The sequence below is a fragment of the Somniosus microcephalus genome, chromosome 3 (assembly GCF_052327205.1).
Source record: "Somniosus microcephalus isolate GS21.2 chromosome 3, FLI_Smic_1.0, whole genome shotgun sequence".
NCBI classification, from domain to species: Eukaryota; Metazoa; Chordata; class Chondrichthyes; order Squaliformes; family Somniosidae; genus Somniosus; species Somniosus microcephalus.
In genome coordinates, this window is record NC_140989.1 from 147,419,513 (window position 1) to 147,428,705 (window position 9,193).

Consider the following 9,193-nt stretch of genomic DNA (forward strand, 5'->3'; position numbering starts at 1 on the left):
TCAGCCTTGATGACCGATGGCAAAATGCTTGGAAGAACTGTGACATACGGAATGGATTCCTTATAGGAGGACCCCACAGTATAACCTGAAGGATCAAACCTTCCTTGCAAATAGTGGACAACCATCCATGGTAGATGGTGCCCCCTTCTTCATAGATGGAAGCTTAAAGCATCCCCATCATGCGACTGTGGAGCTCCTAATCAGACCCTGGGGCACATCATTGAGCACTGCCCTCAGAGGAAATTTGCAGGCAGCCTACAAGATATCCCAGCTGTTACACCTGAAGCTTCAAATACTCATTCCAGCATTTTCTGTTGTTATTTCAGATTTCCAGCATCCGCAGTATTTTGCAAATAGATATTGATACTTGATTTGCTTTGCTACCACCATAAGAAAGAGATGATTATATTGTTAGATTTGAATTGTCAAAGGCCAAAAACAACAATGTGGTGCTAGAAGACTTTAGGGAAGTAGATTTTCACGCTATGACAAAAGTCTGAAAAAACCTAATATATTAGAGAAGGCGAGAAAAGTAGGGAGAAAAAAAATCAGAGGGCAGCAACAAGATGAACCCAAAAATCTTTTGCAACAATGTTAATAGCAAGAAAAAAGCTAACAAATATTCGGATCTGTTAAACGATGATTTGAATAAAACTATTACAAGTGATTTGGGCATGATAGATATAGTGAACAGATTCTTCACATCAACCTTCACAAAGGAGGGCAGTAGACAAATTCCAGTCATAGTAAATGGAGCTATGCAAACCATAGTACACACATACAAGTTAAAAAAGATGTATTATGCAAAAACTAGAAGCATTAAATAGCCACAACGCTCCTGGGCAAGATGGAATACAACCTAGAATTCTCAATGACTTAAGACAAAATCAGTGATGCTTTAGTTGATATTTTTCAAAGCTCCACAAATACTGGAAAAAGTATCCAAGGATGGCAAATAGTTCCAATATTCAAAAAAGGAGCAAGACATAATCCTGATAATTAGAAGTTGATTAATCTAACATCTATAATGGTAAAATGTTTGAGGGCATTCTCCAAGATGCTGTAAACGAGTATTTAAAGAACACTGGCATCATATGGAATTAGTGAGCGTGGTTTTATAAGTAATAGGCCGTACAAAACTAACGTAACACCTTGAGGTAACCATTAAACTATAGGATGTAGTTTACATGCACTTTCAAAAGGCATTTGACAAAGTATCTTATGAGATACTAATAAGGAAGCTTAAAGTTCATAGAATAGCTGACAAATTGTCCAGATGAATAGAAAAATGGTTTGGCAAAAAAAAAAAACAGACAACTATAAACAAATCTATAAGGGGAGGTAGGGCATGCTGTTATGGTCACCCTATCTCAAAAGGAACACAGATGCATTACAGGAAAGGTTTAAAGTAGAGTAGCCAGGATGATTCGAAGGGTTTTAGAGGCCTAAATTATGGAGAAAAGCTCAAACGACTAAACTTTTGCATGAGAAAAGACACAAGGGAGACATGATATAGATCTTCAAAATAGTGAAAGGTATACATGAAGCAGAAATGCACAATCTATTTATCTTGGACATGGATAGGAATGGAAAGCACAAGACCCCACCAACCAACCCCTCCCCCACCACAACGAAAATTAGTGCTCCCTAAAGTAGGGGATCATAGGTGGGGTGTGGTAGAGAAGTCCGTGATAGAATAATCTTACACAAACTCTATATGGAGCTGACTTAATGGGCTGAATAGCTTTTTCTCACTGGATTTCTTCATGGTTTTATGTTGCTTACCATCCTATATTATGGTGCATGCTAAGATTTAAAAAAGGGAAATAAAATGCAACATATACTTACTAGCAGCTTAATAATAATCAAAGCCATTGATTTACAGTTTTAGGAGTAGGCCATTCAGCCCTCAAGCCTGCTCTGCCATTCTATATCATGGCTGATCTGTACCACAATTCCATTTACAGACTTTTGCTCTGTATCCCTTGATACCCTTACCTAGCAAAAATCTACTTGACCTCGGTCTTGAAAATTTCAATTTACCCAGCATCAAAGCCCTTTGAGGGAAGAGTTCCAGATTTCCACTACGCTTTGTGGAAAAAGAGTTTTCTGATTTTACTCAAACTGGCCTAACTCTAATTTTATTTTGTCTCCTTGTTCTAGATTCCCCCACCAGAGGAAATAGTTTCTCTGTGTCTATCCTTTCGAATCCTTTTTTCATTTTAAGCATCTAGTTTAGATCATCCTTCAACATCTAAACTCAAAGCAATACAAACCAAGTTTATGCAACCGGTCCTCATAATTTAACCCTTTCAGCCCCAGTATCATTCTGCAGAATCTGTGCTGTAGCCCCTCCAAGGCCAATATATCTTTCTTGAGGTGCGGTACGCGAAACGAAATGCAGTGCTCCAGATGGGGTTTGATGAAGACATCGGCAAATATTGTAGCATTACTTCCTAACTATTGTATTCAAAAGCTGTCATGGAAAAAATAGAATTGCAGAATTTGATCCAAAAATACCAGAATGTTTGTAATTAAAAGACAACGGGACTTAAATCAGTCAGAATAAATCAGTGGTCCTAATAATACATTGTGCATTCCATGGCATAATGCCTCTATTGTAATGAAACAGCGTTTTATCTCTGACTCAGGTAATGAATTAATAGAGGGGAGATTTTGAAGGAGTTTTTACTACATCTTAGGTATGCTGCTGTCAAGATCACATATGATTTATTCTATGTCAACCATAGGGTGAAAATTCACTAAGCTTGCTCCTTTTTGGGAGAATAAATAACCCCAACTCCCTCACTGAAAAAAATAAAAGTTTCTCTTTGGATCATAGACCCTGTGCAGCTGGGTCAGCTTTCCCTCAGGACGCCAAAGTCAGAAAGAGCTTCCTCCAAGGGCCCTTCCCCCATTCACTGTGAGGGAGCTGCACGGACTCCACTCGGGTGGCTCCCCATGCCAGCACAGCTGGGACCAGGAACTCCATACAATGGAGGATGGGGCCAAAGTCTCAAGCACAGTGTAATAGGGGTGAAAATTAGGAAAAAAAACTGCAAACACTGGAACAGTGAAATAAAAACAGAAAATGCTGGAAACACAGCAAGTCGGGCAGAATAAGAGAGTTTAACGTTTTCGGGTCAGAACAGTTCTGATAGAGTTACACCCTAAACATTTACCAATTTTTTTTTCTTTTCAGGTGCCCACAGACCTACTATATATTTGCAGCACTTTTTGTTTTTATATTTTGCTACAATACATTGCATAATTTTAAGTGCAATTTAAATTTTTTTGAAGAAAAACAAAATCCATTTCACTACTAGGTTTCCAAATATTTTATATATATGCTCAATGGTTTTAATAATTAAACTTTCACGTGGATGAAGGAAATTGTGGGGGGGGGGGGGGGGGAAGAGAAGGGTCATACGAAGATGAAGTGAAACATTAAACTTTCAGGACTACATCCGATCTTACCTACATGCCATAAGCGCAAAATTATAACCCTACCTTGCTAATAAAACAGGGCCTCTCCAGCATGCTTTAAGATTTATTTCACCTAATGCAACATTAATGACCAAAACGTCCACTCTTAAGTTCTTATCATCCCCACCTACTCCAGTGGATGTTTCAACTATTCAAAAAACCAGGTCAGTCATTTCCTGTCATCAAGGACTTGCAAACAGCTTGGACCGATCTCTCATTTATATATACCACATTCTTCGCGATGGAATGTGCTTTGCTAGAGCCATCCCTAGTTGGTACAAACTCCTACAAACACTTTATCACTGCTGCTGTTTATCTTCATAATGGCACAGGAATTTCAGAAGCCGGCTCCCGACTCCAAAAGCCACGCTTCCACAACTATGACAGCAACCTTAATTCCAAGCACATCTGGTTATTGTATGAATCATCTCTACACTGACCCAATGTAAAACTATTTCTTTTAATCATTGCACTGTAGGCAGCTTTCCCATTGCCTCGTGGTTAAAAGCATTGCTCAGTGCAATACAAAGCTAAATAGACCAAAAGGTCTCTGGTTCTTTTCGCAGTGAACACACAAAGCCTGGAAAATGGTCACTTGGGTGAGGTACTGATGGATCCTAGCAAGACTCAGCACCTTCAAGAGAACAGGGGAGAAAAAAAAACTACCAGACAAATTGATAATTAGGAGATCATTTTCCTGGTAGGCAGGATTAGTGCAAGGAGTTGGCGGGGAGGGAAGGCCGGGGCAAGCGGCCCGCATGTTGATGCCGCCTTACACGCAGAAAAAAAAATTCCCACCGTCCAGGGGCCCCAAACACTCCTTCTAGGTGAAACAGTGATTTACCTGTACTTCTTCCAACTTAGTATACTGTATTCACTGCTCACGATGCGGTCTTCTCTACAAGGAGACCAAACGCAGATTGGGTGATTGCTTTGCTAACACCTCCATTCAGTCTGCAAGCATGACCCTGAGATTCCAGTCGCTTGGCATTTTACTTCTCCATCCCACTTCTATTCTACCCTCACTGTCCTTAGCCTCCTTGGTTACAGAACCATGACAGGTAGATGGAATTAAGATACAGATCAGCCATGATCTAATTGAATGGCGGAACAGGATTGAGGGGCTGAATGGCTTACTCCTGTTCCTATGTACACTGTTCCGATGAAGTCCAACGCAAGCATGAGGCACTTTCTAATAGGCACTTTACAGCCTTCTGGCTGTAACACTGAGTTTAATTTTAGATTTTATCACCACACAGTCACCCGTCAGGTATAGATGGAGGTGTCTGGCCAACCAAGACAGGTTTGTGAATTGGTTATAAAATTCTGAGAGGGCTTGACACGGTAGATGTGGAGAGGCTGTTTCCCTTGATTGGAGAGTCTACTAGTGGTCATAGTCTAAGGAGAAGGGGTCGGTCATTTAGGACTGAGATGAGGAGAAATTTCTTCACTCAAGAGGGTTGTGAAGTATTTTTTTAAGTGTAGTCTGACGGATAAATATTGGCTAGGGCACCGGGGATAACTCCCCTGCTCTTCTTCAAAATAGTGCCTACCCCAGAGGGCTGTGGATTTTCAGTCGATGAGTATATTCAAGACTGATATCAATAGATTTTTGGGCAATAAAGGAATCAAGGGATATGGGGATAGAGCGGGAAAGTAGAGTTGATGTAGAAGTTCAGCCATGATCTTATTGAATGGTGGAGCAGGCTCGATGGGTTGTATGGCCTACTCCAGTTCCTATTTCTTATGTCACTGTGCGAAAGACAGAGCCACTAACTATGATTGTCTGTCCTATTTACCAGATGCTCAACTCAGCTTTTTCCAGATAGTAGGTGAATGGTTTAAAGTTGATACCAAACAGCCTCCTTAGTAGTCGTGAAAAGGGATCTGATTGATACGTCCAGTCGCTGTAAGAAATGCTTTACAGTTGGTTGACTTAGATTAATTGTGAGTGGGATCTGTCTATATTCTTTTGTCATAGCATAAAGAGATCAAGACTAGCAGGGTAGTTTTTTTGTTAAATTATTGAGTGGGGCCAGTGGAAGGCTGAAAATCTGATTGCAAATATAAACTTTGCATCATAGATGTTGGTCCTAAGTAAAGGTGTAGCACTGCAGTGTGCCTGCGATTCCAAGAAGTTTTATTTTGGAACACAGTCTAAGTAAAGCTTTGTAATCTAGTGAAATCTGTTACATTTGCTCTTTCTGATGATTAATTTTATTGATTAATCGGATTCATATTCTAAGTAGACATTTACAGACTGTCAGTGTTATTTGTACCTCTTTTGGAGAGGCCAGAAGAGTACAAGGTGTCTTGTACTATTTCTAGTGAGCTCATTTGCAGCATATGGGATTTATTGCTCATCAGACATGCTACATCATCAGATACTTTGCACAGAAGGTCACACTTCTGTTCTTGGGGAGTGAGGGCTGGTCTATGGGAGTGGCTTTTCACACTGGGCATGAGGAAAAGCATCTGGCGAGAGCTTGAATCATAACAGTGACTTCAACAGGCATTGCTGTTGTCCTAATCACCTGGTGAACTTTCTTTCCGCGTAAAATCCATTTGTAAAATAAAGGGAATGGAGAAGAATTTAATTTCTACAACTAACGTCTGTTATACAGATTATTTCCATCTTAAGCAATATTTTTTGGCTTATTTTTACCTGGGGCAGAGCAGAGAAGTTGGTTGAACAGAGGGAACAGGTTGGGTGCCCAGAATTGCCTAGCAGGCGCCAATCGTGCTCATTATAGACCACAATTTTCAGGTCACATGGTATCTACAGATAAATTATATAATAAGGCAATACGACCCACAGCAGATGTTATGATGGAAAGGTGGATCTCTAATGGATTGCAACCATCCCTCAAAACAATAGATGGCATGGGTGGAAAACCTAATAAGAACATAAGAAATAGGAGCAGGAGTAGGCCATTTGGCCCCTCAAGCCTGCTCCGCCATTCAATAAGATCATGGCTGATCTTCTACCTCAACTCCACTTTCCTGCACTATCCCCATATCCCTTAGTATCCAAAAATCTATCGATCTCTGCCTTGAATATACTCAACGACTGAGCATCCACAGCTTTCTGGGGTAGAGAATTCCAAAGATTCACAATCCTTTGAGTGAAGAAATTTCTCCTCATCTCAGTCCTAAATTCCCACCCCATTCTGAGACTGTGACCCCTGGTTCTAGACTCCCCATCCTGGGGAAACAGTCTCTCAGCATCTACCCTGTCAAGTTCTGTAAGAATTTTATATGTTTCAATGAGAATATCTCTCATTCTTCTAAACTCTAGAGAATAGAGGCCTAGTCTACTCAATCTCTCCTTAGAGGACAATCCCCTCATCCCAGGAATCAGTCTAGTGAACCTTTGTTGCACTCCCTCATCTATTCCACCAAGATATGGCACAGCAATCACAGGATCCTCTCCTAAATCTTTGATAAAGTGATACTAATAGCATTTGTTTTTTTTTTGGTCTTCCCCATAAACAGATCAGCCTCAAACCTGTAAAATTGTGAAAACCTGTTTTCTATGTCCGGAGGCAAAATTAGTGATGGCAACACTGGACTGTAAGGAGCACGTTTGTTTAAATATAAAGTATATACAGGTAGACTACCTTTTATCCGAACTTCCGAAAACCGAAACCCTCTAAAAACCGAAGGTTTTTTCGTTCAGCGTAAGTCGTGCGCACGACATGACCAGAGTGGCGCACGACCCCGACCCCCGCCGACCCCCCCGCCGACCCACCCCCGACAAATTTCCCAGTCTTATAAAATACCTTCCGAAATCTGAAATTTTCCGAAAACCGAAACACGGCTGGTCCCGAGGTTTTCGGATAAAGGATAGTCTACCTGTATATGAATTATCATTTGCCTCTCCAAACCCACTTATAAAGACTTGCATCCCCAACCTGCAATATAGATTTAGAAACACCCTGTTTTCACAAATGATAACAGATCATAATGCCAATGTTAAAATGTCCTCTTGCCTAGCCAGTTACAGAGATGAGTTATATTGTCTCATTAATACAGTTATTAATAATAGCAGCCCATTCCCTCCCCACCCCCTCAGAAAAAAGAACCAATACACAAGTCAGCTTCTGGAAAAATGGTAATCCATTTCAGACTCACTTGCTTAACTGTTTCTCCTTTTTCGTTAAGGCCAAAGAGTCATCATTAACCCTGAAGATAACCATGAATCCATCTTACTAGTTGGTTATAGCCTGCCAGCCCTCACTTATCCCAGACATTTAGCTATCAAAGCAAGTTACATTCCAAGAGCTCTGCTGGAGGAACGCATAGCTACAACAAAAGGAACAAAGCAGTCAGATGAAAGACACAAAGTACATGCCCGGAGTCCACACAGACTTACTAATACTTACACTTCTTGCGCACGTCCAACAGAAACTCCTTTACAACGCCTGCAAGTGCTTTTAGAACAAACAGCGGGGGTTAAAAGCCATCTGAATCAGACAGTCTAAAAATCTGGGGCAGCTACACAGCACTCTGAAGACAGCGTGCTTTAAATATCCAGATATCTAGTGCTCCAATCGGTTTGGTAAGTGCAAAAGTTATTGTATGTTTGAAATGTTCTTCTGTATAACCATTGTTAGCAGAAACTAAAAGCACAGTTTTAATGACTAAATGTTGTACTATTTTGCTGATGACTTTTCTATAAAGCTTTAAATCACAAAATTAGAAAAATTAAAACGACATTACTCATGATTGCGAATGATTTCACATTTGTGGGATCACCACATAATTTTCATATTAATACTATTTAGTCTTAACCCAAATGCACTACAAAACAACAAAGTTCAAGTTAAATCAGTTAACTACCTGATTTTGGAGTTTAGAAAGGATATTTTTGAAAGCCTAGTTCTTCTGTGATTGTTGGATTAACTAGATATTAAGGGAAGGGATTCAGTGCATACTCTGGCACTGACAGTAAAATAATCATAATTGGCAAACTCAAGAGTATTATTAAGGTTAAAAATATTGTTACTTCCCCCCCTCTCCTAATTTAAAAAAAATTCTAATGGATGACAGTAAAAGAAAGCATGCACTGGTCTCTATAGTTGACTGGTTGGCAATCCCCTTCTCTACAAATTTATACCAGGCACCTAAATGCTGCTTGCACCAGTGCAAAAGTTATATCCATGTGTTGTAAGGTTCATGCGTGAACAAGTGACTTGTGTAACAGATGTTACAGTAGCTGTTTAAATGTTGATATACCTGAACTTTGCAGGTCTAAAGTCAATCAATAATCCAACAGCATAATTTATACTTTGGCAACTAAAATTTATTAAAATCCAGTGTGGCAAAAGTTCACAATCCAATCTTTACAATATAAAACATTACACCGTACTAGCCTTGAGTACATGGTGCTTGATTCTGTTATGCACTGTAGAACTACCTTAAGATTTGAAGATCTAAAGACGTGAGCAAGTCCAACAGTATTCTTACAAATTGAGCTCTTTCAACTGTTGAAATATAGTATTTGGACACAGTTCTGTGCTCGGAAACCTTTTTTTATTTTAAGGAGGGTGTGGCACATATAGACAGCAAAAATGCTAATTTGATTATCCAAGCAGATGATTTTATTTGGGGTGAAGGAGGGGCGGGCAGGAAGGCTGGGGTCACTTGACAGCAATTGGGGATAGGAGCCTAATTAATACCCCTTGCCCCATCATGCAAGCCAATG

The 9,193-nt window shown here is 40.0% G+C and overlaps 1 protein-coding gene across 2 annotated transcripts in view; it reads right to left on the bottom strand.

The window, feature by feature from the left end:
• The window catches only part of crls1 (cardiolipin synthase 1), a 79,135-nt gene that overhangs the window by 40,878 nt on the left and 29,064 nt on the right, over positions 1-9,193 (bottom strand). The gene's annotated exons all lie outside the window — the stretch shown is intronic.